Here is an 8,724-nt window from a genome sequence, read left to right on the forward strand (position 1 = left end):
GTCGTATTTTGATAAATGTAGTATGGTTGGACTCGTGAGAGAATGGGCTTTCAAGTTTTGTGACTTTTGTCGGATTTCGAGACGTGGGCCTGGGGGCCGGGTTTGAGCCGATCTCGAATTTTGAGTCTAGTTTAGTAGTTTTCTTGTGGAATTGATTCCTTTAGCATATATTAATTGTACTGTAATGTCTGTGGCTAGATTCGGGACGTTTGGAGACCGATTCAAGAGGCAAAGGCATTGCAGAATAGAGATTTGCTCGAATTGAGGTAAATAACGGTTGTAAATCCGGTCCTGAGGGTATGAAACCCCGGATATTGGTGCCATGTGATTATTTTGGAGGTGACGCACATGCTAAGTGACGGGCGTGTGGGCGTGCACCGAGGTGATTGTGACTTGGTCCGTCCCATGGAAACTGTAAAGTTGAGCAATTTGATGTTAGCTATATGCTCCCTATGTGTTATAGAAATTGACTATAAATCATGTTAGAAACCATGTTTAGGCTATGTGTTGGTACTGTTGGGTCCCACAGAGGCCGCGTTACATGTTGAATTGTCTGCTAAATGCTATTTGTACTCATTCACAGTTTTTACTCGCATATCATATCTCAGTCTCTGTTATTCTATTTGATGCATCATGTTATTGTTGTTGGGCTGATTTCCTGATTTCAGAGAGCCCGAGAGACTGGAGATATTGATGACTGAGTGAGGCCGAGGGACTGATTTTGAGGATATTTATGGGATCGGGCTAAAGCGCTTGGGCTAAAGGAGCCCCTCCGGAGTCTGTACACACCCCTAGTGAGCGTAGGTACATACTGAGTGAGAGTGTCGAGTGCCGAGTGTTGAGCGATTGTGAGGAATGAGTGACTGTGAGGAATGAGTGATTGTGAGGTTGGAGTGATTGGGAGGACTGAGTGATGTTTGCCCGAGAGGCAGTATATGATTTCATTATTGATGCACACAGTTGCCTTACATCCTTGTTTTGAGAACTGTTGAAAGATATTTTATCTGGCTTTAATTGAACTTGACTTAAACAAACTAATTTGACTTAAACTTCTGGATTGAAAGCATGCCTATTCTTTACTGAACTTTATGAGATGAATTGTATTTGTATAGCTCGTCTCTGCTTCTTAGTTCCTTATTTATTTCTGTTACTTACTGAGTTGGTGTACTCACGTTACTCCCTGCGCCTCGTATGCAGATCCAGGAGTTGTTGGCCGCGGAGGGTGCTGATAGTCCTTGTAGCTGATTATTGGAGATAGCGAGGTAGTTGCCCGACGTTCGCAGCCTTGTTTTCTTCTTCCCTATCTTTCCTTTAGTTGTATTTTGGATTCCAGACTATGTTAGTCGTGTTATTTTCAGACCGGTTATGTATAGATGCTCATGACTTAGTGACACCCTGATGTTTGGGGCTATCTTTCCGCATTTCTATATTGAGTTTAACTCTTGTTTCTTTTAATGAAAATCCTGCTATAAAAAGGCTTTTGGTTCATCTCTTAATGAATTATTGAAGTATCTTGAAAGTCGGCTGGCCTAGTACCATCGATAGGCACCATCACGATAGGTTAGAGTTTGGGCCAGGACAGTGAGAGAATATGGGTAGATGGGTCGGTTTTATGGGTGGGTTAATCAAATACAAAATTAAACAAAACGAAAAAAAATTAAAACATACCTGGCCACCCCCCAACCTAGCGCCCCATGCTAGGCCTGAAAACGGGAAAAGTTGGATTTCCAGCGCCACAGGCAGCGCTCCACGCCACCTGTGGCGCCAGTGGCAGAAACTTCAATAAGCCAATGCCAGGGCCAGCGTAGGGCGTTGGGCTGGATGCTGGTGACGAAAAAGTTATCCAAGTTTGCCCGGGACAAGGTTATTTCGGCCCTAGACCTACCCGACGCGTATAGAAGCAAGACTAAGCTTATTTTTAGAGGGGAGACGCCACTTTAAAAGGAAAATACACACGAGAAACATTCGGAAGCAAGGATATCTCAGATTTCTTCATCTTTTCTTAGTATTTTCAATTATCTAACACTTATGAATTCGTTTGATACTATCATGAGTTGCTAAAACCCATAGTTCGGGGTTGTGATTTAGCCATGAGTATTGTTGTTTAACACTGACTTAACCTTGATTATAATTCACCAATATATGGTTGTTTCTTCAAGACAAGAGTGGGTTGCTCTAGTGGTGAGCACCCTTCACTTCCAACCAAGAGGTTGTGAGTCGAGTCACCCCAAGAGCAAGGTGGGGAGTTCTTGGAGGGAGGGATGCCGAGGGTCTATCGGAAACAGCCTCTCTACCCCGGGGTAGGGGTAAGGTTTGCGTACACACTACCCTCTCCAGACCCCACCAGTGGGATTATACTGGATTGTTGTTGTTGTTGTATGGTTGTTTCTTCAATTCTGTGATTAATTGCTTAATTGTCTGGCCAGCAGTTAGGTTCTATTTACTATCTGTGATATGCTTGGAAATGCCATGTTTAGATTATAGAAGAATTAAAGAGAGCACGATCTTAACTCTGAGGGGGGAGGGGTGGATTTGTGGTTAGGAGAGGAATATACCTAGTCACCGTGCTTAATTAAATATCGTAATCTTAATGCATTCTTAATAAATTGATTTCATAGGAATATAGGCGTTAATCTATTTTGAATAGGCGAGTAGTACTTCAAGAGAAGGCTATGAGAGCAATTGTTCGATTAATTAGCAACCATGAGTTAATTCTATGAAAAGGAAAGTTAACTAGAACACAATAGGATTAGTGAATCGATCACATTCCTGGAATATTTGTCTCTACTGAATACACAACAACCATTTTGCTGCTGATAATTTAGTTACTACTTAGAATAATTATTTAGTATAATCACACTCTTGAACTCGAATTGGCTCGACTGAATAACAATCTTGGTGAATTTGGTGGGTAGTTGATACAAGTCTCGGTGGGTACGACACTTGACTTATCATTTTATTACTTCTACGACCACGTATACTTGCGTGTGCGTTAGGGAGCAACTATTATCAAACTAAATTCTTAAGCATAGTGATACCTTAGTTAGAAATAAAGAAAAAGATGGCTCTACGAAATGTAAATTTAACTAGTTCCGTTAATTGACAGAGTAATGACATACTTTATCTTACCCTCATAATGATAATGATGCACTGTTTTCACTTTATTATTTTTTAAAGCTTGAGTATACAATAGAGTATCACTTTATTTTGCACTCATACGCATTGCCGTTTTGTCGTTATGGTAAGTGCATTTCAGAGTCAGAGATCAAAATCAACAGTTTCTTCATTACATGAAATTCTCTATATTGAAAAGCCAACCGTTGTGTATTCTTAACCAAATGTTTCAACAATATAATGGCGTATGTGATTGAGCAATGTCAAGTTGCGCCACCTCCCGGCAGTACAGCTGAGCTGACACTCCCTCTCACATATTTTGATCATCTATGGTTAGGTTTTCACCGTAATCGACGGATTTTATTCTACAAGCTTTCCATTTTCAAATCCGATTTCGTCCAAACCATTATTCCTAGTCTTAAAGATTCTCTCTCCCTCACTCTCAAACACTATATACCCTTAGCTGGTAAACGTTGCTTGTCCACTGAATTCAAGCGGTTATCCCGAATTGCGCTATGTAACAGGAAATTCTGTATCTGTTACTTTTTCTGAGAGTGATAAGAATTTCAGTTTTCCCATTGGTAACCATCCCGGTAATGCTAAGGATTTTTATCCCTTTGTTCCCAAGTTGGCGGAACCTAAGGATGCACCTGGGGTCCAATTAGCCCCGGTCTTAGCTATTCAAGTGACACTTTTTCCGAATCATGGCATATCCATTGGTTTCACTAACCATCAGGTTGCTAGTGATGGAGCTACCATATTAGGGTTCATAAGGGCATGGGCTTTGCTCAACAAATTCGATGGAGATGAGCAATTCTTAGCTAAAGAGTTCATTCCATTTTACGATAGGTCCGTAATCAAAGACCCTCTTGGACTAGGAATGTCAATATGGGATGAAATGAAGAAAAATAAGCTTGACATTTGTGACATTGTTACTCTTCCTAATAAGGTTCGAGGTACATTTATTATAGCACGAGATGACATTGAGAAGCTCAAGAACTTGATATTGTCAAGACGACCGAACTTAACACATGTAACATCTTTCACAGTAACGTGTGCTTATGTATGGACTTGCTTAATAAAATCAGAGGGCGCTACAATAGGGGAAGAGATGGACGAGAATGAAATGGAATTCTTCGTATGTGTAGCAGATTGCAGAGCGCAATTCAATCCACCAATTCCTCCATCTTATTTCGGGAATTGCCTAATGGGGCACATTGCAAGAACAAGACATGTTGACTTAGTTGGAAAGGAAGGTTTTACAAATGCTGTGGAATTAATTGGAGAAGCCATTCAAAAAAGGATTAAGGATGAGGAATGGATCTTGAATGGTAATTGGTTTAAAGAATTTGGTACTGTAAATGCGAAACGGTTGCTTTCAGTTGCCGGATCGCCAAAGCTTGATTTATATGCTGCTGATTTTGGTTGGGCTAGGCCAGAAAAATTAGAGTTTGTTTCTATTGACAATGGTGATGGCGTATCAATGTCCCTAAGTAAGTCCAAGGACTCTAATGGAGATTTAGAGATTGGCTTGTCTTTGTCCAAAACTCGAATGAATGCTTTTGCTGCTATTTACACCCACGGACTTAGCTTTCTGTAGCAAGCCCGGCTAAATTATATTTTGGAATAGTTACCTCCTATATTATAAGGTTGATACCTTATTTATTTTAAATAAATACCCTTTTAAAAAATTATATTCCATAGCTACCTTTTGATTTTTTATAGCCAAATATCTATTTATGGTTACCTCTTACCCTTAAGCCATAAAATAAACTTTGTATTATTTTGCTCTCTCCACTCAAATTTCTCCTATCCCTAACCAAAAGCTTCAGCCGAGGACCCCTAAAAAAGTTGCCCCCCCCCCCCCCAATCTCTCACCCACCAACAGCCCCATCTCGTTCTCATTCTCTTCAATGGAGGATAGATCTCCTCCTTCTTGAGAGAGCAGCAGCCGTCCTTCCCATTCCCCTTCTCCAAGAATGCCCAGCACCCCACCCCTCACAAACCTGATCATTCGCCCACCTTCCTAACAGAGGATCATCATCCTTGAATTCCAAAAAGAAAGCTGATAGTAGCCCACTCTATTAACAACCTCCAGTCGCCACCCCAAGAAAAGGGAATGAACAGCAGGTGCAAAAAAAGAGGAACGAAGACGACGGAGTTTGGGGCTAAGCAACTTGAATTTTCTGTTAATATATTTCAATGTATCTCGTTGTATTTCCATCTATTTCATTGTATTCATTATCTTTTTTTTTATTGTATTTCAATGTATCTCGTTGTATTTCATTGTATTCACTGTCTCATTGTATTCCATGAATGTAGTCATATATTTTTTTAATTAATATAATTTATGTATTCAGATGTATTATATAATTTCTCTGAAGATTGCTATGTTTTTGGGGTGTTTTTCGGTTGAGAATCTTTTTTATAACTGGAAATACAAAATTTGTGTGTTATAATTGAGTTTGTTGAGTTATATTAGGAGTCTATTATGTTAATTGATTCACTTTCCGTCTAAAAACAGTGTAATCCCCTGTTTCACGCCGTGAATATAGTCGAATACAATAATTCGTCCAGTTGTAATCCCATGTTTCACGCCATGAATATAGTCGAATACACTCGAATACAAAAATCTGTCTAGCTGTAATCCCTTATTTCATGCCAAGAAATGCTACTGTATTCATGAATACAGTAGCTTAAATACATCGAATACACTCTAAAAAATCTGAAAACATAGCTATAGGATGTAATATAGTAAATGGTAGCTACAACTAGCTAATAACCACTAAAACATAGTGATTTCTGAAAGTTTCTCTTATATTTTCACCACAAAAAAATGTTGCTTTTACATATTCTGGCGGTGACTTGTTTGGATGGTTATTACCTATTGTATTGTAATATTGTTTCTTTAAAATACAATATTTGTTTTGGTTGTTACTTAAATTTTATTGTATCGTATCGTTAAATTCATTATTACATAACGACGAAAATTATCACTTTATATAACAATAAATTTAGTATGATGGCGTCGTTACCTTACTTTTTCTCTCATCTTACCCTATCTTATTATTAAACAATTATATCTTATTCTTTATCCTATTTTTTATATAATAATTCTACTTTATATCTTATTTTTTTCTTAGTAATATTGTAAGTTTATTCTTCATATTGTTATTAAGAAACATTATGAAATGACGGTAAACAATACAGCCAATTCATATTGTATTTATCAAACAATACACTATATTATGAAACGACTTCCGAACAAGAGATGAAACATTTCTAATTGTAACTGCAATGGTTGGTAGATTTTGGTGTATTTTGATTTGGTCCAAGTGAAACTTTGTTACTCAATTGCGTGATAATCTTTCTATATTGGAATATTTCAGTTTACTTTGTTCTAAGATTCCAATTTGTTTACAATTACTTCACTAACAATATTATTTATATGATATTAATATTTATAATATTATAAAATTCAAATTCACTTAATTATTTCAAATTTAAATTCTTCATGTGACGATTTTTCTTCATAAAATTAAATCAAACGAGTATAATATCGAAAAGGTTAAATTGGTTAAATTTAATTGTTTTGCATTACTGATAAATAAATTAAACTAATTATTTTAAAGAAATTAAAATAAAAGAGGTTAGTCGACATTGCAATATCTAAGAGAAATTAATGTTACGAAATCAAACCTAAAGGATAGAGTTTAAAATAGTTTTTCTTATTTATGATAATGATATAATCATGATTTTAGCATTATAACGGAAGAAATATAAAATTTTATAATCATGTGATTCATGTCTTGGGTGTGGACTTACAAAGCCATCGGAATATGCTTCGTGGGACCCACCTGTTTCGTTCATTCATTGAGTGGCAGGTCCCACGCAAATATTCAGGTTAATCATCACGGTCCACCTTAAGTTCAAATTTTGGTTTGATTAAGTAGGCGTTTGGACATAAGAATTGTAATATTCCAAAATAAAGTGAAAAAATTTCAAGTGAAAAATGGTATTTGAAAATTAGAATTGTATTTTGACATAAATATATTTTTGGGTTGTTTTTCAAGTTTTGTGAGTGATCTGAGTGAAAATTTTGAAAAGCATCCTTTTGGAGTTTTTCAAATTTTCGAAAAAATCCAAAATGCATCTTCAAGTGAAAATTGAAAATTTTATGACCAAACGTTGATTTCGAAAAAGTAAAAAAATTTCGAAAAAAAGTGAAAAATTTCTTATGCCCGTTTGGACACAAGAATTTTTTCACTTTTTTTTTAAATTTTTTTTACTTTTTTTCCAAATCAGTGTTTGGCCATAAAATTTCCAATTTTCACTTGAAGATGAATTTCGGAATTTTTCAAAAATTTTAAAAACTCCAAAAGGTTGTTCAAAATTTTCACTCAAATTACTCACAAAACTTCAAAAATAACCCAAAATTATATTCATGTCCAAAAATAACTCTAATTTTTAAATACCATTTCACTTGAAAAGCTTTTTTTACTTTTTTTTTTTTGGAATTTTACAATTCTTATGTCCAAACGCCCACTAAGTTCTCTAAAAAGTAAACTGGAAAATCAAATGCTTAGGCATGATGATAACTTAGTCAGAAATGAAAAAACATCAAATGGTGGCTCTAAGAAATGTACAGTTTAACTAGTTTCATTAATTAATTGAGTAATGTCATACTTACTCTTGTCCACATAATGCTAATGATGCACTCTTTTCCCCTTATCACTGTTACGTACTATACATAGCGCATGACTTTATGTTTCCCACTAATTCACATGGTGCTGTCATGTTAGCATCATATGCAACAATTGCGAAATCTCAATAGTACTAATAGAAATTGAACTCAGTTACAACAACCAAATTGTAGGAACCACTCTCAATTTGCAGCTAGCAATGGAAATACAGAATCAGTAAACTAAAATAGGATGGGCTAACAGAAGGGGGTGAGGAACTAGAAGAAGGAGAAGAGAACATAGACAATACTCGTAACAACTTTTTTCTCCCTTTTGCACTCCCCACTACATTCTGCCTTATACCATTTTGGCTAACTAACCCTGCCTATTAATCACGTGAGCCCCCTCCTTGCCATACGTAGTCCTCAAGTCTTTTTGGAGTAATGATCCTTCTAGAGCCCTTACGTGGCACCATGTGCTCATCCCTTGTGGCATCCTTGTCAGCATTAGTATTCATAACAATACCCCCTTCCTGAAAAACAACCTTGTCCTCAAGGTTGGAGGAAATTCGGCACTTCAAGAGCTGGGGCATCAGTTAGTTGCAAAGGCGTCACTTGATGTTCAGGATTACCCACACAGCGCTTCAACATCGAAACGTGAAAGACAGAATGATTTTTGGCAGCTTCAGGTAACTCCAAACGATAGGCTACCTCCCCAATACGTTTCAGCACTCTATAAGGTCCAAAGTATCTCCTCCCTAGCTTGTGATCATGTTGGAGACGTACAGAAGACTGCCTGTAAGGTTTCAACTTAACAAACACCCTATCCCCCACCTCAAATGCAATGTCAGTTCGAGATCGATCTGCCAGCACCTTCATGCGATGTTGTGCCTTCAATAAATTGGCTTTGAGAATCTGTAGAACTTCGT

The 8,724-nt window shown here is 37.0% G+C and overlaps 1 pseudogene; it reads left to right on the top strand.

Moving 5' to 3' along the window:
- The first annotated feature begins 3,244 nt into the window (after positions 1-3,244).
- LOC109218166 lies at positions 3,245-5,276 on the top strand (annotated as a pseudogene).
- The last annotated feature ends 3,448 nt before the right edge of the window (positions 5,277-8,724 follow it).

The sequence above is a fragment of the Nicotiana attenuata genome, unplaced genomic scaffold, assembly GCF_001879085.1.
Source record: "Nicotiana attenuata strain UT unplaced genomic scaffold, NIATTr2, whole genome shotgun sequence".
Taxonomy (NCBI): domain Eukaryota; kingdom Viridiplantae; phylum Streptophyta; class Magnoliopsida; order Solanales; family Solanaceae; genus Nicotiana; species Nicotiana attenuata.